Source organism: Siphateles boraxobius, unplaced genomic scaffold (assembly GCF_051911475.1).
Source record: "Siphateles boraxobius isolate OS27281-9 unplaced genomic scaffold, OSU_SipBor_1 41, whole genome shotgun sequence".
Classification (NCBI taxonomy): Eukaryota; Metazoa; Chordata; class Actinopteri; order Cypriniformes; family Leuciscidae; genus Siphateles; species Siphateles boraxobius.
Window position 1 is genome coordinate 24,019,476 of NW_027509042.1, and position 25,445 is coordinate 24,044,920.

A 25,445-nucleotide genomic window follows, 5' to 3' on the forward strand; every position below is an offset into this window, starting at 1 on the left:
GCGGTTCGAAACCGCAAACATCCACTGCAGTCAGCCGTACGAACAGGACAATGAAACAGCCGTTCGTACAGGACAATGAAACAGCAACACAAACGGGTATATATATATCCACCTTATTCTGCTCTAAACAATGGGCGGCGCCATGACGACGACTCCGGTTGCCTACTTCCGGTTCGTACTGTATTAGCAGTGAGAGAATGAGTTCAGGCTCTACATGTGCTGTTGTTAGTTGTTTTAACAATTCAAAGAAGATAAAAAAACTTTTTAGAAACTGGGTGCTTTGAGCATAAGATAAAAAGGAGAGAATGCCTATGTCCAGTTCTGTATCAGCTACATTCAATACCAGAGAGTAGACGTTTTTGGTTAGCTGCGCTAAAACTGAAGCATCCAACGAAAAAGGTGTAATACGTTACCAGTAGGGACGGGCATTTCAAGCAAAAATAATATTCGAAGATCGCTGGGTATTATGCAATTAATATTCGAGAATCGCACCCCTCCATCACATCACGCACACATACATGTTAAGGCTATAGGCTACACACCAGAGCACATGAGCTCATACGTTTTATATTTAAGTTTCACAATATAATGTTTTTTTATTTATTTCATCTATGTTGCTTATATGAAAAGGGAACCGCATAAGATGAGTCAGATATGATCATAAGATGCCCAATATATCGGAAAACATTTGGAATGGCTCAGACATGATTTTGACCACTTAAGTTTTGTTTTGTAGAAAGCCTTTCTTTAAAGTGAATTTCGTTTAGTATAAATTGTATCTTCATTTTTATCAATGTTTTATCAACAAATTGCCTGGAATAATAAATAAGAAGCACAAATAGTAGATATACAGGACACGGAGGCGAGGGCTCGTGAACTGGAGCGCGTCTTATTTATCAACGAAACTCAGCGTATAGCCTAAGTTACTTGCCTCACATACATGATAAGTATATCTATTGAAAGCTTGAAATGTGTACTTTTAAACAAAATAATTAAAACGAGCAGAAATGGGCTGCTCTCTGCTTAAGAAGCCTATAGGTTAATTCGTATGAAGTGTGCATTTCTCTCTATAGGATCGTTCACTACTGTGAAGATGGCGAGTCAGTATCATCAAATTTATCTTTGCAGTCGACACTTACAGAAAACACTAGTTATTAATAAACAATTCAAATGTTTAATGCATAATCATTCCTTTTCCCGGGGTTTTTGTGGCAAGCTTATGCGTGCGTTGAGATGCAGAATAGGAAATATATTACGAAAACGCTCGTTATGGTTTAGCATTCTCTCCCATATAGTATACATAACTTCCAACCCAACTTCAGACGTGCACGGGCAGGGGCAGCCCTACTTATTTCACATATTTTCTAACCAGCACATCACTGCGGCGTTCTGAGCAAGCGGCGCTTAATCTTCATAAAGCTTCGAACCGGAAAAGGACAACCGGCTTCCGGTTCAGACCCGCTATGAATCATGGGTAAATTCGCTAACCAGGAAAAAGGCGGATATATATATTAAAAAAAGACAGCAGCTAGCGCTCTGGGCCGCACCTGCAATAAGAATACAATAAAAGCACAAATAGTGCATCAATTTCAAAAGATTTCCCCCCTCACAGAATATGAGAAAACCCACAATAAAAAATGTCTTACCTCATAGGTTAAATTTAGACTACAATGAGCTTTATGCTACCTGTGCTTGCCATTTCACGCACACCCAGGTTCCTAATGAAAAACACATATTTACACCATGATCTACTACGACTAAGAGAAAGAGCAATAAATCAACCGACTCACCAGGGAAAGCAACTGGAAATAGGAACGGGTAACCCGTTACAACATACAGAACGGAGAAGACTAACAAGGCCTTCTTCTTCTTCTTCTTCTTCTTTCCGTTTTATGGCCGTTCACTCCTTTGGAGTATTACCACCACCTAGTGTATACCTTGTGCACATGAGTAATGGATCTGATAAAAAAAAAAAAAAAACTTTAACATCCCAGAGTATCAGAGCCCGAGCTTCAGCTGACGCTGCGTGTTCAGCTCCTCCAGCTTCCACACTGAGCACCTCAACCTCTAGGATGACCAGAGCTACTTGCTCTTCCTCCTCAGGCTCTAGATCCTGTGATCTAGCCCTGTAAGCTCTAAAAATGTTATCAGGTCCTTAAACCTCTGTCTATCACTCAAACCCTTTCCCAATAGGTCCATGATATTCACTGGCCTGTTCTTTATATTACTAAAAAGACCGCTACGCTGTTCTTCATATTTACTACACTTAAAAAACACATGTTCTACTGTTTCAATAACACCACATTAATCGCACATACCATTTCCATGCTTTTCAATTAATGCCAGTGTTGATTTTAACCCTGTATGACCCATCCTTAGTCTAGAAATCATTACCGTTTCCTTTCTATGTCTTCCATAGCACGATTCTTTTTTCCCTACTGATTTTACAATACTATAATACAGCCTACCTGTACTGCTACTTTCCCATCTTTGTTGCCATATTCTTATTATTTCTCTATTAATAATTGATCTAACTTCATTTCTTCCTAAAGGTATCTTAATATCTACCAAGTCTTTCCTTAACGCTTCTTTTGCTAATTTATCCGCTATTTCATTTCCTACTGTCCCAATATGTGCCGGCACCCAACAAAAGTATACAATTATACCCTCTATGTTCAGCCTATATAATAATGAATACATTTTTACTATCAGGTCTTCTCTGTCAGTTTTTGTTGACAATATACTTTTAAGTGCTGATGCAGAATCTGAGCAAATTACAGTCGCCATCCTATCTGGCTTAGTCTGCTCTAACCACTGCAAACCTACTATTATAGCAGCTAGTTCTGTTGAATACACAGACATTTTTTCACTCAACCTTAAACTTATTTTTGTCTCAAATTTTGCAATATATACTCCTACTCCCACTTTTTGTTCAACTGGGGGTTTAGATCCATCTGTATAGATCTGTATACAAGAATAAAAATGTTCTCTCATAAAACCATTGATTTCATAGCTATTAGTATATCTTCCTTCTGCTTTCTCCCGATCCTCCAGCAGTCTCATTTCAACATTAGGTTCAGGAATATCCCATACCCCTTTTAATGGCATATTGGGAAAAATAACTACATTTTCCAGACCACATTCCTTAACCCATTGTTTATACTTCCATCCAAAACTATTTCCATTATTCTTCTTATATTCCCAACAGTCATTTAAAATTGCTCGTGTGCAATGTCTCTTATTACAACCCTGCAAATTAACCCAGTACATCATTGTAAGCTTTTCCCTTCTTAAATCTAGTGGCATCTCCCCCTGTTGTATTTCCCCTTTTGTGTGTGTGAGAGAAGGAAGGAGACCGGGGTCAGCTGGCTGAGGCTCGTGGGTAATTTATTCAATAAACTCAGATCACTCTTGCGCCACATGCGCACGTCGAACATAAATCTCATTCACAGTTCAAAATACTCGATATGGTTTGTCTTTCCTCTCCAGAGACCTCTTCCCACGTTCCCACGAGACCTCAGCCCTCTCTCCTCGATCGCTGGTTCCAGTCTGTCTTTTATACGGTCTCCCCACGCCAATTACTGCAACGAGACACAGGTGTCAGTCATTTTGCACTTGACCTACTTACCGCCGCTCGTCTCTCCACTCTCTCTCTCGTCGCAGACTTCGCTGAACCACGCCTCCCCCGCCACATACCCCCACCGCCCGACTCAGGCCAGGGAGCTATCCGGCCTGCAGCCCCCCCCACATTCCTAGAGAGGAAGTCAGCCACAGCCATCTGCACCCCCGGCCTGTGGATCACCTTGAACTTAAAAGGCTGTAAAGCTAGATACCAACGGGTGATCCACCCATTGGTGTCCTTCATGTGGTGGAGCCACTGCAGGGGCGCGTGGCCCAAACAGAGGGTGAACTCCCGCCGCAGAAGGTAATAGCGAAGGGTGAGGACCGCCCATCTGATGGCCAAACACTCCTTCTCTATGGTGCTGTACTTAGTCTCTCTCTTTGAGAGCTTACGACTAATGTACAGCACCGGGCGGTCCTCCCCCTCCACCTCCTGGGACAGGACAGCGTCCAGCCCCCTGTCCGGCGCGTCAGTCTACAAAAGAAAAGGGAGAGAGAAATTAGGAGAGTGCAGGAGCGGTCCGCCACACAGAGCAGCCTTAACCTGGGTAAAAGCCTGTTGGCACTGCTCCGTCCACTGGACCGTATCTGGTACCTCCTTTTTAGTGAGGTCAGTCAGCGGGCTGGTGAGGTCCGAATAGTCAGGAATAAACCTTCTGTAATATCCCGCCAGCCCCAGGAACTGCCTCACCTCCTTTTACCTTACCTGCACCCGTTTTAGGAACTAAAACTATCGGGCTTGCCCAGTCACTGTGGGACTCCTCAATTACTCCCATCTCCAGCATTGCCTTCAATTCCGTCTGAACCACTTTTTTTGTGTTCAGGCAATCTGTATGGCCGGCCGAGAACCACCACGCCCGGCGTCTCAATATGTGGCTGGATCAGATTAGTACGACCAGGCAGCGGTGAAAACACATCTGCAAACTCTCTTTGTAACCTTGTGATCTCAGTGAGCTGCGAGGGCGAGAGGTGATCCCCCCCGGGGCCAGGGCGAGAGATTTCCCTTTGATGATCGCTTCTGGCCCGAGATCCTCCTCTCCACTCACTGCCGTCGGAAGCAACACTGACTCCTCCTCACTCCAATTTTTTAGGAGGTTGAGATGGTAGATTTGCCGTGAATAACCCCTGTCTGTTCGTACTACCTCATAATTGAGATCCCCTATCCGCTGTTTGACCCCAAAGGGTCCTTGCCACTTCGCTAACAATTTGGAGCTGGAGGTTGGTAGTAAAATGAGCACTTCATCTCCCGGTGCAAACTCTCGAAGCTTAGTTCCCCTGTTATACAGCCGGCTTTGTCTGTCCTGAGCCTGAAGCAAATTCTCCATAGAGAGCCGCCCCAGTGTATGGAGTTTTGCTCTCAGGTCCATGACATACTGAATTTCATTTTTGCTATCTGAGCGTCCGTCCTCCCAAGTTTCTTTTAGGACGTCTAACACCCCACGGGGCTGACGTCCAAAAAGAAGCTCAAAGGGGGAAAACCCCGTGGAGGCTTGCAGGACCTCTCGCACGGCGAATAAGAGGGGTTCTAGCCACCTGTCCCAATTTTTTGCGTCTTCCTGTACGAATTTACGAATCATTGTTTTCAACGTGCGATTAAATCGTTCGACCAGTCCGTCCGTTTGTGGGTAATAGACACTGGTACGCACCGATTTAATGCCCAATAATTCATATAATTCGCTTAACGTGCGTGACAAAAACGCGGTGCCTTGATCCGTGAGAATCTCTTTCGGGATTCCCACATGGGAGATTAAACGAAACAGGGCGTCTGCCACACTCTTAGCTGATATAGTGCGCAGAGCCACTTCTTCGGGATATCGCGTTGCGTAGACTACTATAACTAACGCAAAGCGATGTCCCCGTGCCGATTGTTCTAATGGCCCGATGAGGTCCATACCAATTCTCTCGAAGGGGACCTGCACAAGAGGTAGAGGGCGCAATGGCGCTGGGGCGGCCGGTGGGTTTACCAACTGATATTCCCGACACGACGCGCGCCACCTGCGCACGTTCTCGTGAATGCCCGGCCAGAAGAATCGGGTCATTAAACGATTTAATGTAGCTGTCATCCCTAGATGCCCCGCCATCGGATTACAATGTGCCATCTGGATAAGCATTTCCCGACGGCCCCGTGGTACTAACAATTGGGTTGTATCTTCCTTTGTCTGAGTGTCTTGGGTCACCCGATACAACCTGTCTTTAATAACGGCAAAATAAGGATAGGAGAGCGTGCGGTCAGGTTGGAGGATCTGCCCATCGATGGAACGGACCTGTTCAAACGCATGTTTGAGCGTCTCATCTTGGGACTGTTCAAGGGGAAAGTCATCGCGACTGGAGAGGTTTAACCTCGCCAAGCCGCTCGGTTCCTCTGAAACAGTTCCGCTGGGTCCAGGAACAGCCTCTCCGACCTGAGCGCCTGCCCCCCTTCCCCGCCTTTTCTGTTTCCCAGAGGCATCCGTTGTCGAACATTCCAATAATTGTTCAAAAGCTGGCCAATTCGTTCCCAAAATTAACGGATGCCGGAGGCGCGGGGTAATTGCGACCTCCACACAATGATTTTGTCCCCTGAATTTAATAGTGATGGCTTTTAAGGGGTACTCCACTATATCCCCGTGCACACACCTCACCTTAACCATGCGCCCCGTATCCAATGCCCCGGATTGTATCAGGCTTTGATGGATGGAGGTCTGGTTACAACCTGAATCCACCAAGGCCTGATAGGTACCCCCCTTAATACTCACAGGTATCTGGTATAACCCGGCTTGATCGGGGGCGGCCTGCGGGACGTCCGGGATCCGGACCAATGTCCCAACCTCCATGACCGGGCAGCGGTCCACGAAATGGCCCGGATCCCCGCAACGCCAACAGGCCGGCCCAGGCTTGCCCGCCACTCTAGTGGCAGGAAGCGGGTCAAGGAATTGGCGTGGGGAGAGCGCAGGAACCGCGTTGAGCCCTTCAGGATGTCCCGGCCCCCCTCCCCTGACGGATCCTCGCAACCCGGCTGGGCCCTCGGCTCCAGCCTTCCAGCGGGGAGGTGCCCTCGGTGGTCCATTGAAGCGGGTCCTGGGGAAAGGAACGGGCTTAGGGGAATGGGAAGAGAGAGAGACAGGGGGAGAGAGAGAGAGAGAAATGGATGGCAGGGGTTCGCCGACCCCGGAGCACGCCGCCAGTTGATCCTCCGCCAGTTGGATGGCCAGATCCAGCGACGCCGGCCGTTGGCACTGGACCCACTGGGCAGTCCTCTTCGGTAACCTAGACACGAACTGTTCCAGTACCACCTTGTCGATGATAGCCTCGGTGTCGCTTCATTCGGCCAACAGCCATTTGCGGCACGAGTCCCGGAGCTGCTGCGCCAAAACAAAGGGTCGGCCTGCTTCCGCCAGTTCCAGCTAACAGAAGCGTTGACGATGTTGTTCTGGGTTGAGTCCGACCCTTTGGAGAATGGCTCGTTTCAAATCGGCGTATACCAGGAGTTTCTGGACGGGCAGTTGTTGAGCAGCCTTCTGGGCTTCCCCCGACAGTAGAGGGATTAGCCGAACCGGCCAGCTGGTTGATGGCCACTCACATGCCTCGGCCGTTTTCTCGAACAAGTCCAAGAAGGCTTCGGGATCATCAGAGACACCCATCTTCGTAAGAGACATGTGAGCGGCTGGGATGGAGCTGGGGAAAGCCGGCTCCGTCCGAACCTCCCGGTCCAGCAAGCTCCGGAACAGCTCGCGGTCCGCCTGCTGGGCTTGCATCATGGCTTGAAACCGACCTTCCTGATCCGACCGCAAGTCCAGCAGGGCTTGGTGGTTCTCCTGATGTAGACCCGCGAGCGATGTGAGGATGTCCACAAATGGCGTTCCCGATGTTCCTTACGGAATTTGCATCTTGGCGGCGGCGTTCTCCTTCCTCCCGGGTTTCGGCACCAGTGTTGTATTTCTCCTTTTGTGTGTGTGAGAAGGAAGGAGACCGGGGTCAGCTGGCTGAGGCTCGTGGGTAATTTATTCAATAAACTCAGATCACTCTTGCGCCACATGCGCACGCCGAACATAAATCTCATTCACAGTTCAAAATACTCTATATGGTTCGTATTTCCTCTCCAGAGACCTCTTCCCACGTTCCCACGAGACCTCTCCTCGATCGCTGGTTCCAGTCTGTCTTTTATACGGTCTCCCCATGCCAATTACTGCAACGAGACACAGGTGTCAGTCATTTTGCACTTGACCTACTTACCGCCGCTCGTCTCTCCACTCTCTCTGTCGTCGCAGACCTCGCTGAACCACGCCTCCCCCGCCACACCCCCATTTCAACCCTGATGGCATTTAGAGGAGTTGATCTTATTGCTCCACAACAGATTCTAAGTGCCCTAGCCTGTAAGTTGTCCAACTTCTTTAGCTCTGATTTTGCTGCACCACGATACACTGCACACCAATAATCTAAACTAGGCCGTATTAAGGCTTGATATACATGTAGTAGTAGCTTTTCCTTTCTCCCCACTCATATTTGGCTATTGAAGTCATGCAATTTATTACTCTTTTGCACTTGTTCTCAATTAGCTTAATATGTCTATTCCATGTTAATTTTCCATCAAATATTAGTCCAAGGTATTAAAATTCTGTCACTCTTTCTAATAATTGACCATATAATTTCAAAGTCATTTGTTCCATTTTCCTTTTCTTAGTAAAAACCATATATTGGGTCTTTAATACTGACAACTTTAGTCCCCATTCCACTTACCACCTTTCAACTTTGTTTATTGATTCTTGTATTCCTTTGACTACATTCCCTAAGTTTCTACCTCTTTTCCACACTGCACCATCATCTGCATATAGTGCCTTCCCATACTTGGTTTAACTCTTTCATAAATATCATTAATCATTATGTTAAATAAAATTGGACTGATTACACTTCCTTGAGGAGTCCCATTCAGAATATGATGCATAGTTGAAATTTCTTCCCCTATTCTAACCTGAAATGTATGCTTAAACAAGAAATCCAATATCCAGTTGTACATTCTCCCCCCTACTCCGATTTTATCTAGCTTAATAGTCCCTCCCTCCATAAAGTGTCATATGCCTTTTCAATATCGAAGAAAACAGCAACAAGAGATTCTTTCATTTCATTCATTGTTAAAGCTTTTTTAACCTCACTTTCAAATTACAACAAAGCATCCATTGTAGATCTTTTCCTCCTAAACCCACTTTGAGCTGATGATAAAATCACATTTTTCTCCAAAAAATAATTTAATCTTCTTACTATCATTTTTCCATCACCTTACATATTGTAGATGTAAGAGCAATTGGCCTATAACAACTTGATTTTGTTGCATCTTTACCTGGTTTTGCTACTGGTATAACTATTGCATTTTTCCATTCTTTGGGTAAGGTGCCTTTATTCCATATCTGGTTATATACATCCAGTATTACTTTAATGGCTACGTCCGGTAAGTTTTTTAACATTCTATAGCTTATCATGTCTCTCCCTGATGTTGTATCCTTTGAATTACTAAAAGCAATTTTTAATTCAAAGAGATTAAAATCATTATCCGTGTTACTATCAACTTCTTGTTTTTTCATACAAACATTCTCATACATTTTATTTAACTCTTGTCTTCTTTTTAAAAACGCATCACTCAAGTTTTAAATACTATGGACTTTAGCAAATGTTTTGGCCAATATTTATATCTTTATTATCTGTTCTGGCCACCTTTCCGTCTTCCTCAATTAAAGGAACTTGTTTATGAGTATTGACACCATTCATTCTTCTTATCATTCTCCATACCACATGCATTCCAGTCCCTCTCCCAATTGTGTTACAGAACTCCTGCCATGCTTTTCTATTTGCACTTTCTTGCAGCTGCCCTTTTTTCTGATAATCTATTACTGTATCTTGAGTTATTAACCTTTTTAAAACCCGGAATGCCTTATTCATTTCTTTAATTGCCACCGTGCATTCTTCAGACCACCATGGAACATTTTTCTTTCTTTTTCCATTGCCTCTTATTAATGGTATAGATAGGTTCGCTGCTAAAATAATTTCACTTACTACTTTTTTATATCTCTCCTCAATATTCCCTTCCATCTTTATATTTTTGAAATTTTCTTCACACAACCCACAAAACTCCTCCCATCTTGCCTGTTTAAATCCCCACCTTGCACACTGGTTAAAACTTTGCTTTTGTACTGCACTCTGAATCTCACAGACTATTGGCCAGTGATCACTGCCCAAATTATCCTCTTGTACGCTCTAAGTGCACTTACCTGCTAATGCAGCTGATGTTACTGTGAGATCTAAACATGACAAGCCGCCTTTAACTATATCCATTCTTGCGGATTTCCCATCATTCAAACATACTAACGAGTGTTCTTCTATAAATTCTTCTACAACTAACCCGTTATTGTCTGTACTCTTACTACCCCATAGACCATTATGTACATTAAAATCCCCACATATAATAACTTTACCCTGTGACTCACCCATCACATCTTCTAGAATACTATTATTTATTTCTTTGCATGGGTTATAAAAGTTTGAAATTCTAATTTCTTCATACCTCCTCATTACTTCTATACTGACACATTCTACATTATTACTTGTGTTTATTCTCTTATATATTATATCTTCTTTAATAAATGTCGCACACCCACCTCCTCTTCCAGTTACTCTGTCTTTCCTCTCTACTACATATCCATTGATCTTAAAGTCCAAAGAATTGTTTAACCATGACTCTTGAATGCATATGATGTCTGGTGCGTTTTCCATTTCTGATATATGTTTTTTAAATTCTTGACCATTTGCTATTAAACTCCTAGCATTCCAATGTAGTAGTAGGAAAGACATCGTACAGCCATCAGGGGGTGGTGATGGCGCAATGGATAAGACACATGCCTTTGGTGTGAGAGACCCGGGTTCAAATCCACTGTGGGACACCAATGTGTCCATGAGCAAGACACTTAACCACTTAGTTGCTCCAGAGGCGTGCAACCTCTGACATATATAGCAATTGTAAGTCGCTTTGGATAAAAAGCGTCAGCTAAATGAATAAATGTAAATGTACAGCTAAGGATTATTACTCTGAGTCATATCCATGGCAGCAGTTCCTTTCTCCGCTTTCAAAATCCCATGCACCTCCTCTGCTAAAACTCCTGTTAACTTGAGAAATTTATTAGCACATCCTAAGATAATCCTTAATTTGTCAGATCGCTTTTCCACTTGTGAAGTACCATTCACCACCGCACAAATGAATGCCACAAAGTCAATTTTGTTTACTGTGATATTCAGATCTGGCTCATTCCTCTCATGATTTACTTCTCTCTGAGAATAGGATTCCATCCTATTTCCTGGCACATTAGTTACCTTCGGTTCAGCTTTACTTTTGTCTTTGTATCATATCTGCCAAGAGAATATTTTAATTTCTAGGTTCAGTATCACTAGAACGATTACTGTGTTTATACAGAGAAACATGACAGTATCACGTATGCCAAGAATATTTTAATGTCTAGGTTATAGCAGTTAACTCAGAATCACTATAAAAATCACTGTGTTTATACAGAGAAACATGACAGTATCACGTCTGCCAAGAGAATATTTACGTCAGTTAACTGAGTATCACTAGAAAGAGCGCCAACCGTACCACAGTTTAAAAAAAACATTGATAGCATATGTTAGCATATTGAATATACTGTATTTAAAATATCATATACATTTACTAACCGAAGACAGATGGACAGGCGCTCCGCAGCCGGGATAGAGCGCCTGTAGTTGGTCATCACAACAGGTCATCAAACTGGGCGCGGGACAGGCGGAAGTACAGCTGAAAGCGGCCGTCATCCAGGCGCAGCTCCTGGAGCAAATGGTGAAACTCGCCGAACTGGGTTCGCCTCAGAAGGGTCTGGTGGACCCAAATACGGCGATGATGATCCCTAGGCCGCTGTTCAAAAAGGACCTCGCTTGGAAGAAGATTAGTGAGGAGATTGTACAACCTGGTGCGTTGTAAAATATACAAATTTCACTTTTGAGTCACGTTATTGAGCTAACGTTGCTGTGATGGCTAAGGCCACACCTGAATGAACATTTGAATTGGTTCTAGTTTATTTACATTTTTTTTGTAGGTAAAAATTGATATTTTTGTTTGATTTAAGGAATTAATGTCTTTGTTTTGGTCTATTTATGAATTTCTATGTAAATTGTCTGTTTAAATATAAGTTACCCAGACCTTGGAACTGGAGAAGCTACGTGGTCTCTTTAGTGGTTTAAATATCAAGGAGCAACAAAGTTCATAACCATTTATTTCTAGAGTGCACGCTAGAGTAAATGAAACCACAACCAAAATATGGGTTTAAAGTTTTATTTAAGTTTGTTATATGTATATCTTACCCATGGTTTCGCCAGGATCCATGACTGCAGCATGGAACGGTTTGGAATGAAAAGGGTGCGGCCTTTTCCTGGTGTCCTTTATATATCTCATGGGGAATTATGGGAAATGTAGTTTTTAGGACAATATGGGTTGGGGTCGTCTGTTAATTCACATGTTTAAAGGAGGTGTTTTGCGTATGAATGTTTAAGTGAATTTTCTTTATTGCTTTATGGTAAATGTTATTCTTATGTTCATTCGTGTCCGTGTATTGTTATATATATTTTTCCCTTTTATGTTTGATGTAATGGAATGAGAAGTCTTGTGGTACCCCTGTAATTATCAAAATAGTTTGGTCTGGATTGTTAAAAGAGCATCAATGTCTGTGGCTGGGTTAGTTCTGGTGAGGGATCCCTGAGAAACATCTGAGACCCAGAACTCAGTAATGTGCTGTTTTTGCCTCATTTATTAGTTAGTGTTTTTTTTTCCCCCTTTATTTTTGCACAATGTGTGGCCAGCACTTAATTGTTACAGTCAATAAAATAACACTTTGTTGACTCCATGAATGGCTCCTGGAAATTTTATGGAAAGAACCTGACAGTTACTAATCAGTTAGCAAGCTGCCGTGCTGCTAGTTTACAACTATTTTCCCGCAAATATACAACTGCTTTTCAATAACAAGATAATGTGTTTATTCAGATGATGTCTGCCGTAAAATGTGGAAAAGCCTCAGAGACACGTACCTGAAGGAGAAGAGGAAGGAGATGGAGAAGAGGAGTGGGTCAGCAGCAGGGTCTGGGAAGAGGTGGAAGTTTTCTCAGATCTTGGGATTCCTTGACCCCTTCGTCACTCCAAGAGAAACGACAAGTAACATGGAGGGGGTCGAGGCCCGGATCGGAGAGGACAACCACCTCGAGGACCAGGGACAACCCGAACAATCAGAGGAGACAGTGACAGGTGTGTTTCTAATATTACGAGGCATATATGTTGTCATGTTTACAGATTAAAAAATGTAATCTCTCTGAGTATTGTTACCAATGTGTCGTATTAACATTTAATATTGTCTTGACAGAGCCATATCAGAGTGAGGATGGGCAAAGAACCCCATCTTCTGCTCCTGTCTCCCCAGTCCCTGGTGCCTCAGCCCCTGCTGTTGAACCTAGAGGTTTGTGAAGGCAATAGTAAAAACAATATTTCAACATGTTACATGCACGTTTTTTGTGAATGCAGACACAAATCCATTGCAGTCTATGCAACCAATCATCTGCATACATTTTAACTACTGTTCATTTGAATGTTTATCTACGTATATGTCTGAAGTATAACTTTAACTACTTAATATATGTTAAAGCAAGTTCAAAACAATATCACACATGCATTTAACCCTCAGAGACCTAAGGGTATTTTTACAATACATTTTCCGTCTGGTGTTATTCACTAAAAAAGCTTGTAAAACATCAACCCTTTTGTGCACAATTGACACACCTCTTTTTTTTCAGGACAAATTGAACTTTCAGCATATTTGTGTTGCATTGATGTCACCTGAATGTAAAATAGGTTATGGGACCACAAAGACAAATGAAAAAATAAATCGGAAATTGAATCACTCAAATATTTATTGAAATCACACACAAATAAATAAAAGCTAAGCCAATTTCCTCTGGAAAACAGTTTGTTCATGTCTTTAGAGTCCTGGAGCACAGGAATAAACATTATAACTTGTACAGAACCAAAACTATTTACATTTTTCCAAAAGAAGTCCAGGCGTTTTGGGCCTCATGAAATTCACTGGTGCCAGTGGCTTTGCATTTCTATTTTATTTATTTTATTTATTATTTTATTTATTATATTCTTTTTATACTTTTATACTACATTTATACTACTATAATACTGTTTTTACAGTAAATAAATAAATGGCACTTCAGCTGGGTCTATGCTGGTAATCTAGTTTCTCATCTGTCAAAAAGCTCTGTTCTCCTGAAAATCCATCATCCTGCATGGCATCAAAAGTTGCGTAATGACGCACACCAATTTTTACGACGGATCAGCCTGTAATTGGTCAACAACCATCACGTGAAAACATCACGTGATATCCAAAATGGCAGCTAGCGTCGAGCTAGCGGCAAAAATGACGGAATATTTATAAATTATGGACATCAAGAGGCTCATACTTGGATATAAGCGTTTGGATTTATTGCTGAAAAACTCTGAAAGGATGCACAAGTTCCAGGCTGGATAGAAAACCTTCTGTAAAGGGCTAGAAAGACACCAAAGACACCCCCTTGATGCCTAGCTCGTTAGCTTTCTGCTGGAAAAAACGGTAAGAAAATCGATAAATCTCTCGTCGAATAAAATAAATATTTATCGGAGGTGCCGTGTGGCGTCGTCGATGATGACGTCAGGCTCTGAGGGTTAAGCACTATCTGTCACTCAAGGGCACAGATATTATTCTCACAATATCTAGACAATTTTGTCGTTTAAATGCAATTTTTCAACCTTCACTGTGAGAATGAAAATCAGGTATCATCTTTCTGCCTTCTCATTGCACCATGTGTTGTATTTTTTTATTTTCACAGGCCAACAGAGGAGGAGAGCTCGTCGGCGGCCCCGTGAGCGGTCACCGGATGGTCCGTCGGAGGTGGAGCAGCGACTTCTTGCGCTCCTGTCGCAACCTCCGACGCAACCTCCAACACCCCCCCCCATCGCCACCGCCACTGCCACTAACCACAGACGAGCACTTCCTCCTATCCCTTCTGGCTTTTGTACAGAGCATGCCGCCTCATCTTAAGGAAAATTTTAAATATAAATTATATACTTATGCAATGGAAAATAGGTATACTGTGCTAAATTTGGAACAATTTGATTTTTGGACAATTTTGAATTTATTAAAAAATAAATAAATCATTTTACCTTGTATACAAACATGGAAAACCTGTAATTTTGTAAAGGTTAGTCAGAGTTTAAACTTAATACATGTGCATGTTGTGGACCTGACAGCCTGGAACTGAGGCTGACAACCTGGAAAAAAAATACTAAATATTATAATGGAGGAAAACTATTTTTAGAAAGACATGCTCTTTATAGGTTTGTAGGTGGCTCTTAAAAGAGCCGTTGTGGGGAAGTCATGAGGAGGACTTCAAATGCTACTCCGTCGGCTGCCATGGTACTGCTCCCTCCGCCGAGAAGTGTTCCATGAAGACGTCCCTCCCCTAGAGTGCCTCTCTGGAGGAGTTGTTGGCTGCAACTCGACCCAGACCTGTCAGTGGCTCCTCTCCAGCATGCCCCGCGCCCCTCACAGGGTGCCTCTCTCCCTTCCGAATACCGCATGAAGTTGTGGAAGTTGTGGAACACAAGTCGCCTTCACGCACTTCTCCGCAACTTCAGGGTGGACCTCGATGAGGCGGCGGTACATCCTCCACTGTGAGGAGAGGATGCCAAAGGCGTTCTCCACCACCAGCCTGGCTCTAGAGAGGCGGTAATTGAAGACACGCCTCTCTGGAGGAAGCGTGCATCCAGGGAAGGGCCGCATGAGGTTCCTCCGCAGCGGGAACGCCTCATCAGCCACGAAGACATGAGGCTGGGGTCCTCTGTCTTCAGCACCAGGTAGAGGGTGGTCAGGAGGCAAATGAAGAGTGCAAGCCCGGAGAGCCTGTCCAAAGGCGGAGTTTGCCAGAATTCCACCGTCACTGGTCCTGCCGTACCCCCCAATATCGATCACCCGGAAGCGATACTTTGCATCCACAACTGCAAGCAGAACGATGGAGAACGTTCCCTTGTAGTTGTGGAACTGGGATCCTGAGTTGGGGGGTGCTTTCAGCACCACATGCTTCCCATCCACCGCTCCAACGCACAGAGGGAAGTTCCACCGCTCCTGAAATCCCTCTGCGATGGACCTCCAGTCATCGGTGGTGGGCACAGCCATGTAGTCCTCTACAAGGCAGTCCCAGATGGCAGTCACTACCTGGGCGACGATCTGGCACACTGCGGAGACACCAACCTGGTAGCTGGATGCTATCGTCCTGAATGAGTCCCCAGTGGCAAGAAACCTAGAAAACATTGTTATAAATATTATTACAAGTACACTTGTAGTTACATATTAAACTATACATTCAACAGGTATACTATTAAATGGTTTATGGTATATTAAAATGGCAATAATTAAGCATGACATATAGACTATAATCAAGAACGTCATATTGCTTACAGATAGTGATATTTAATTTCTAGGTTAATGTCTTGGTTATACCAGTTAACTCAGTATCACTAGAAAGATGACTGTGTTTATACAGAGAAACATGACAGTATCACGTATGCCAAGAATATTTTAATGTCTAGGTTATAGCAGTTAACTCGGAATCACTATAAAGATCACTGTGTTTATACAGAGAAACATGACAGTATCATATCTGCCAAGAGAATATTTTAATTTCTAGGTTCAGTATCACTAGAACGATTACTGTGTTTATACAGAGAAACATGACAGTATCACGTATGCCAAGAATATTTTAATGTCTAGGTTATAGCAGTTAACTCAGAATCACTATAAAAATCACTGTGTTTATACAGAGAAACATGACAGTATCACGTCTGCCAAGAGAATATTTACGTCAGTTAACTGAGTATCACTAGAAAGAGCGCCAACCGTACCACAGTTTAAAAAAAACATTGATAGCATATGTTAGCATATTGAATATACTGTATTTAAAATATCATATACATTTACTAACCGAAGACAGATGGACAGGCGCTCCGCAGCCGGGATAGAGCGCCTGTAGTTGGTCATCACAACAGGTCATCAAACTGGGCGCGGGACAGGCGGAAGTACAGCTGAAAGCGGCCGTCATCCAGGCGCAGCTCCTGGAGCAAATGGTGAAACTCGCCGAACTGGGTTCGCCTCAGAAGGGTCTGGTGGACCCAAATACGGCGATGATGATCCCTAGGCCGCTGTTCTGTTCTCCAGAGCAAATACAGAGTGGTGACTCTCTCGATAAATGACCGATCAACAACAGACATCTTGTAAAAAGATGGCCGTCAACGGGGTTCGAAACTTTTGAAACTTTCGCCTCTGACTCGCGTGTCAAGAGTGAAACTGACGCGCGTAAAAAACAAAAGTTTGAAGCGAAATTTACGCGCGTCAGTTTCACTCTTGACACGCGAAGTAACACAAAGTGGTCAAACGTCAAACTAGACGCGGTAGACGCGAATTTGACGCGCTATTCGCGTCCGGTGTGAACGCACAGTTAGACAGGCTTTTTATCACGCCACTAAAACATGACGCACCTCCATGATTGAGCCACACAGGTGTGCTCAATATCAAGCCGTTGTTCAACACCAGTGGGCGGGTCTTCAATTAAAATACACAGAACCATTAAAAATGGAAAACTACTTCTAATAAGGCAAGACAAATATTTAAAAAAAAATACTCAACCTGTCACATAAGTAAAGAAGTGCATAAAATTATTACTGCTGTGCTACTTGGAAACGTCTGTGATTGAAGCTTTATTTTTAGTTAATTTATCAACTGTTTCAAATAAATACCTAGGGTTTTGTTTATTTTCTTCTAATAGGGTTGAAACATAAGCAGATTTAGCAGCTTTTAAGGCCTCTTTGTACGCAATCGTACTCTCTTTCCCTGAAATGCGAAAAATGTGTTGTTTTTTTCTTCTAGTTGCGTTCTAGTTTTTCTGGCTGCTCTCTTAAGGGCCTGAGTGTGTTCGTTGTACCACGGCTTTGGACTATTTTCGGTAACACTTTACAATGCGGATGCACTAATAAGCATTAATTCATGCTTAACTAATGAACAGATAATACTGAATTAATTAATGTGTAACTAATGATTGTCTAAGCTATTCATTAATGATTACCACATTAGGAACTAATTAAGAGTCTGTATGGTTAATGTATTAGTTCATACATGAATTGTTATTAATTAAATAGGTAATTGTGAATAAATTCCCTAATAACTCATTTTTTTAACTAATAGTGTTAATTAATATGTTAATTACCAGAATGAGCCAAAGCCTTGTATTTCAACTTCCAGATAATACAGGGACACATTAATACATGATTAATTACTTCATTGTTAGTGCAAATTCATGTGCAAATTACTACAATTACTAAATGACTAGTTAATAATGATGTGCCTCAACAAGTAAAGTCATAACATAATGATACCTTTGCAAATCATTAGCTAATGATTAATTAAAGCACACAACTGGTAGTTGAAGTGCATAGCTTTGACTAAATGTGGTAATTAACACATTAATTTACACTATTAGTTAATTGTAAAAATACAGCAGCCGCACACTCAAAACACTGTGCAAAATCAATTTTAATGTTTTATTTTGTATTAAAATTGATTTCGCACAGTGTTTTGAGTGTGCGGCTGCTGTATTTTTACAATTCCTGATGATTTAATGTAGCAGCACCTCTCTACAAGACAGATTTTTGACGGATGAGCGGTGGTTCTTTTCTATATTTACACTATTAGTTAATAAATATGTTATTAAGGAATTAACACACAATGACACATTGAATTAATATCAATTCATGTATTACTTAATCTATTAATCATATAGACTCTTTATTAGTTGCTGATGCAGTAAGAATTAATTAATGGTTTAGTTCCTCATGAATCATACATTAACTCATAATTATCTGTGCATTAGTTAATCATGAATTAATGCATATTAGTGCACCCGTATTGTAAAGTGTTACCCTATTTTCTTTAATCTTCTTTAAGCGCAAAGGAGCAACTGTGTCTAAAGTGCCGGAAAAGAGACAGTCAAAAGTTTCTGTAGCAATATTGAGTTCTTCTAAGCTAAACTGATCAGGAATATTATTAATAAAGCAATCTTTAGTAGCAGAAGTGATAGGTCTAACACATTTGTAACACGGAGTCAACTTCTGAAGTATAGACAAGATAACAGTCTGAAGTATACACAAGACTAGAAAATGATCTCAGGTGTCATCACTCTGCTGTAGAATTTCAACGGCATCAACATTGATTCCATGTGATAATATTCGATCTAAACTATGATTACGACAATGAGTAGGCCCTGACACGTGTTGTCCAACGCCAATGTCTTTAAATGCCAATCCTAAAGCATCTTTTTCATTATCTACATGTATATTAAAATCACCAACAATTAGAACTTTATCTGCAGGCAGTACTAACTCTGATAGAAAATCAGCAAATTCTTTAATAAAGTCTGTATGGTGCCCTGAGTGCCTGTATACAGTAGCCAGCACAAATCTCAAACATGATTTATCATTTACACTAGATAGTGTTACATTAAGCACCAACACATCAAAATAATGATATTTAAAACAAGACTTCTCAGTAATTCTGAAGATGTTACTATAAATTACAGAAACACCTCCCCCTTTGTCTTTCAGACGAGGCTCATGTTTATAACAGTAATCTTGCGGGGTGGACTAATTTGAAGTAATGTAATCGTCTGGTTTTAGCCAGGTTTCTGTCAAACACAGCACATCTAGGTTGTAATCTGTAATCATATCATTAACAATAAGTGCTTTTGAAGTATGGGATCGAATATTCAGTAAACCGAATCATTTGTTCATCTTTGTTATATCTGTTTTTTATTTGTTGAACATCAATTCAATTTTTACCCTTAAATGGGTTTAGGAGTTTTTTGTATGTCCTAATTCAGAGAACAGACACAGTCTCTATATGACGATATCTAGGTGAAAGAGTCTCTATGTGATAGGATTTATCTGACCTCAGTGACGTGAGACAGCTAGCAGACGGTTGGTTTAGCCAGCCTGTCTGCTTCCTGACCTGAGCCCCAGATTGTCATGTTTGAGCTTTAAGATTATGTGCCATATTACTAGAAAGAATAGTAGCACCATCCCAGGAGGGATGAATGCCATCTCTGTTCAACAGGTCAGGTCTGCCCCAAAAACCTTTCCAATTGTCTATGAACCCTATATTATTTTGTGGACACCACTTAGACAGCCAGCCATTAGCCAGAAGACAGTCTCTCATCACTCTGGCGAACAGGGAGGGGGCCAGAACAAATTACAGTGCCTGACATCGTACTTGCGAGTTCACACACCTCTTTAACATTAATTTTAGTGATCTCCGACTGACGAAGTCGATCATCATTAGTGCCGACGTGAATTAGGGATGTGACGGTGAGGATATTTTCCCACCGGTTAATCGACGTGTGACAACACCGGTAATACCGGTAATTTTTTTTTTTACTTCGCTTATAAAAAGCTGGTGCAGCAGTGTGCACTTCACTTACACTTTTAAAATAGCATCAATTCATCCTTCGCAGGGAGTTTTATTGACATGCGATCTGACCAATCAAAATCCATCATTTTTGTCTGACAAAGCATGCGCTTAGAGCTCATGTGAATTAAACGTATAAAATAAAAATTAAAAAACAACCTCGATCAATCAGGAAACGCCATAGGTCGCTGAATTTCACTGCACTTCATGAAGAGTTTTTCTTTTGTGTGAAGAAGCCGTTCGCCGAAGATGTGTTAAAAGATAGCGGAATGCATTCATGATAATTAGGCTACTGGTATAATAATCCTCCTGGCACCGGGTCTGAGTGAGTAATTTACTCTCTTACCTTTGTTCTTTGAATGACATTAATGATACTTTATGACCAGCCGCTGCTGACAGAGATGCAATCTGACACGCGTCCCATTTTCTCACAAATCTCTACAATCATTGAAGACTGCTCTTATGAGGACACTCGACAAAACAGACATTTTGGCATAATTTGTGTGTGTTATGGTTTGTTTATTCCCGAAAGAGAACTCGATACTTACGCGCGTCTTTTTTGTGGGTCGTGTGTGTGTGTGTGTAATAGGCAGGACTTAATGGATACTGCGTAATTGCGTTAAATATTTTTAACGATTTAAACCTTTTTTTTTTGTGGTGCCGCGGTGGGCAAGTGATGAAACCGGTGTTGCGACTGAACATCGTGTAACACCGGTAACACCGACTATCGTAGCAAGCCTAACGTGAATAATCATTTTAGAGAATTTACGATTAGCAATAGCCATTACTTTTAAATTTTGCTGGATGTCAGGTGCTCTGGCTCCCGGCAAACATGTGACTATGGTGGCTGGGGTCTCTATTTTCATGTTCTGTGTAATAGAATCGCCAATAACTAGCGCACATTCAACAGGATTTTCAGTAGGTGTTTCACTTTGTGGGGAGAACCTGTTTAATGTTGTAATCGGAACGGAAGAGCGGTGTTTTGTCCCGCGACTACAGCGTCTCACGGTCACCCAGTTGACCTGCTGCACGGGCTCTACAGCCGTAACAAAACAATGTAGAGAGTTCACTAAGCTAGTCGCATCCAAAGAAGTATCTAAAGCCCTTGCACTCTTACTACCCTCAATTAAAGTTTGAATGTGTGTCTCTAGTTCTGAAATCTTCTCCGTCAGCCTGACTGTCTCCCTGCATTCATCACATGTAAATTATATATTGCTGACAGAGAGGGCTATAATATACATGTGATATGAAGTGCAAGTGACAATAACAGGAGAAGACATTACCGTGTTTGTTGACTAATCCTATACTTACCACAGTTATTTGATGGATTCGTAAAAGGCGCGAGAGAAAAAATAAATAAATTAAGACGGCAGGCACGGATGACGTGAGCGCGCATGAGAAAATAAATAAATAAATAAAAACGACAGGCATGGATAGCGCTTTAACAGGCTTGCGAGTTGATAGCGTGTTGTGCAGGCTAGCGAAATTACTAGCGTGTTGTGCTAGTGATAACGATTTAGATAGAAACTAGTGATGTCAGATTAATGTGTGGTGATGAGTAAGATATAATTAGCAATATAAACAACACGGAATGATAGTAAATAAAGATTCAAAACAGAAAGCAATATAGAGCTTACAGACGAAAACCACTCAGCAGCAAGGCAGACAGGAGCAATCGATCGCCAGAGTCAAAAGAGATTGAGTGTACTGAGTGTACTGTGCTGTCAGTGTCACGTTTGATCAATTTACTTTCTCTCTCTCGTCTTGTGTGCTGTGTGTGTATGTGTGTGCTTAGTGTGGGCGTGGTCACTGATCACTTCTGATCAGCAGCGCCAGCTGGTTTCACTTTGTATGTGGCTTTATATGTTCAGTAACTGGTGTCTCATGTTGTCAGATCATTGTTCGTCTCCGGTGTGTTCCTGTTCCTCGTGTCATTGCTGAGTGGATTACCTGTTCGTCGTGCTGTCGTCCCTGGTTGGATTGTGTATCGTTACGTGTCTTTGGATTGACTTCACAGGACTTCCACACGCTGTCACGGATACTCACCACGGGATCACCGAGCACCTTCACAGAGGATTATCACCAGCACTAGCACCACCTGTTCACCTGGGTCCCTGCGCCACTGTTCAATCTGTGTTGTGCCGTCTCGACCCCAGTGTGTCTTATCTGACCTGTCTGCTGTCTTTATCCTAAATAAAGCGTTATTTGCACTTGCATCCTGTGTCGTTCTGAGATGTCACAGAATGATCTGACCTCAACGAATGCAGCAAGCGCATCAGGCCGGGACAACTTCGCCGTTAACAGTATCGCAAGGATGGACCAACAAGAGGAAGGCATCACGAACATGGGTCGAGCAGTTCAAGCACTTGTGGCGCAGGTGTCCGAGCTCACCCAACAACTAGAACTTCTCAGAGCTCACACTACGTCGCCCACACCGCCTGTTCAATCCACACCTCCAGAAGGATGGAATCTTCGTGAGCCACGCTTTCCCACACCTGAGGGATATGCAGGTGAGCCTGAGTACTGCAGAGCATTTTTAACCAGATGCCATATGCACTTTTCGTTACAGCCACAGACGTTCGCCCAAGAACAATCTAAGGTGGCATTTGTACTAACCTTATTGTCTGGAAAGGCTGCACTTTGGGGAACATCGGTGTGGGAAAACCAAGATCCATGCTGCGCCTCGTTCCTGGCACTCTCGGAGGAAATGAAGAGAGTCTTCGATCGGGCTGTGGCGGGTAGGGAGGCGGCCAGACTACTCGCCGATCTTCGCCAGGGAGACCGCTTGGTGTCGGAATATTCCATCCAATTCCGCACCCTGGCCGCAGAGTGCCAATGGAACGAGGAGGCGCAGGTGGACCGTTTCCTGCATGGGCTGGCTGACCGTGTCCAGGATGAGATTTACATGTTGGACTTACCCGCAAGACTTAACAGACTCATTGAGTTGGCTCTTCGGGTCGATGCTCGGCTGAGCAGGAGGAGTCGGGCCGTCCAGAATCGTCATTTCTTCAGCACGGAGAGGGCACGCACCGTCAGCGAGGACACGGTCAGCCCCGTCACCGATCACGAGCCCATGCAGGTGGGCAGAGCTCGGCTTTCCCGGGAGGAGAGAGAAAGGCGGAGATCCCAAAGACTTTGTTTATACTGTGGAAAACCGGGGCACTTCATCAATTCATGCCCTGTAAAAGAGCAAGCCCGATAGTAACTGTGAGGCTACTATCGGGTGGGATCTCCATCGAGAAGACCTCATCATCTACTCTCCTTCCGGTAAGGCTCAGGTGGGCAACTCACTTTCACGACACCAAGGCTTTACTGGACTCTGGGGCAGAAGGTAATTTTCTGGACATTAGACTCGCTAAGCAACTTCTTATCCCCTTTTCTCCCCTCAATCACAAGATCTCCGTCAACGCCCTCAATGGTCAAGAACTTCCTAACATTTCTCACGTTTCTGAACCCATCACACTCACTACATCTGGCAACCACACAGAAACTATAACATTTTTTCTCATGGATTCACCCATTGCACCAGTAGTACTCGGACATCCCTGGCTTACACTGCACAACCCTAGAATTAATTGGGGTCAGAATTCTGTGTCTGCGTGGAGTAATAAGTGTCATGAGTCTTGTCTCTAATCTGCGTGTTCGTCTGTACCTGTTTCTGTGTTCCAGGAGGAGGAAGTGAATTTGTCTAACGTGCCCAAGGAGTACCAGGATCTGAGAGAAGTGTTCAGTAAGTCTCGTGCTGCTTCTCTACCTCCGCATCGTCCTTACGACTGTGCCATAGACTTAGTGCCAGGTGAGTCTCCGCCTAAAGGCAAGTTATATTCACTTTCGATACCAGAGAGGGAGGCTATGGAGAAATATATTTCTGATTCTCTAGCATCCAAGTTCATTCGCCCTTCCTCATCTCCAGTGGGGGCGGGGTTATTTTTTGTGGGGAAGAAGGATGGATCTTTGTGACCTTGTATTGATTACCGGGGGTTGAACAACATCAAGGTAAAGAACACTTACCCTTTGCCGTTGATGTCTTCAGCCTTCGAGAGGTTGCAGGGAGCATCCATCTTCACAAAACTGGATTTACGTAACGCTTATCATTTGGTCCGCATAAGGAGGGGCGATGAGTGGAAGACCGCATTTAATACCCGTAGGGGGCACTTTGAATATTTGGTCATGGCGTTCGGGCTGTCCAACTCCCCAGCGGTCTTCCAGGCACTCGTCAATGACGTGCTGAGAGATATGGTTGACCAGTTCATATATGTTTACCTGGATGACATATTGATTTTTTCATCTTCTCTCCAGGAGCATGTTCAGCATCTCAGACGAGTGCTTCGGAGGTTGCTAGAGAATGGGCTTTTTGTCAAGGCGGAGAAATGCGTTTTTCATGCACAGTCGGTTCCTTTCTTAGGTCACATCGTCTCGTCTGAGGGAATGCGTATGGATCCTGACAAGGTTAAGGCTGTGATAGATTGGCCAAGTCCAGATTCCCGTAAGGCCCTACTGAGGTTTCTGGGGTTTGCCAATTTTTATCGTCGTTTTATTCGCAACTACAGCCAACTAGCCGCGCCTCTGACTGCCTTGACCTCCCCCAGAACGACGTTCAGGTGGTCCGATGCAGCCGAGGCTGTATTCGTTAAACTCAAGAGCCGCTTCGTTTCAGCTCCCATTCTTGTCGCCCCTGATCCATCACGTCAGTTCGTGGTGGAGGTCGACGCGTCAGAGGTGGGGGTAGGAGCAGTTCTTTCCCAATGCTCTTCCTCAGACGACAAGATGCATCCTTGCGCGTTTTTATCCCATCGTTTATCTCCTGCCGAACGCAATTATGACATAGGTAACAGAGAGTTGTTGGCAGTCAAGTTAGCGCTGAAGGAATGGCGCCACTGGTTAGAAGGGTCAGGGGTACCTTTTATTGTTTGGACTGATCACAAGAATCTAGAATACATTAGAACTGCTAAAAGGCTCAACTCTAGGCAGGCTCGCTGGGCACTGTTTTTCGGACGTTTTGACTTTTCTCTCTCGTACCGCCCGGGTTCCAAAAACATCAAACCCGACTTATTATCTCGTATTTTTGATCAGACCGAACGCCCGTCTACTCCCGAGCGTATTTAACCAGAGACTATAGTTGTCTCCGTTCTCAGGTGGGAGATCGAATCGAGGGTCATGTCGGCCTTAGAAGGGGTAACGCCTCCGCCAAGTGCCCGCCGAACCGTTTATTCGTGCCAGAGGGGAATCGGTCCG

At 43.2% G+C, this 25,445-nt stretch overlaps 2 long non-coding RNA genes across 2 annotated transcripts in view; both read right to left on the minus strand.

The window, feature by feature from the left end:
- LOC143706765 (uncharacterized) overlaps window positions 1-25,445 on the minus strand; it is a 613,694-nt gene that overhangs the window by 454,935 nt on the left and 133,314 nt on the right. The window lies entirely within an intron of this gene.
- On the minus strand, window positions 3,371-7,508 carry LOC143707235 (uncharacterized). Its single transcript, XR_013193120.1, has 2 exons — window positions 6,357-7,508; window positions 3,371-3,581 (listed from the first exon to the last, which is right to left on the minus strand). It is a non-coding gene; the product is annotated as an uncharacterized LOC143707235 (long non-coding RNA).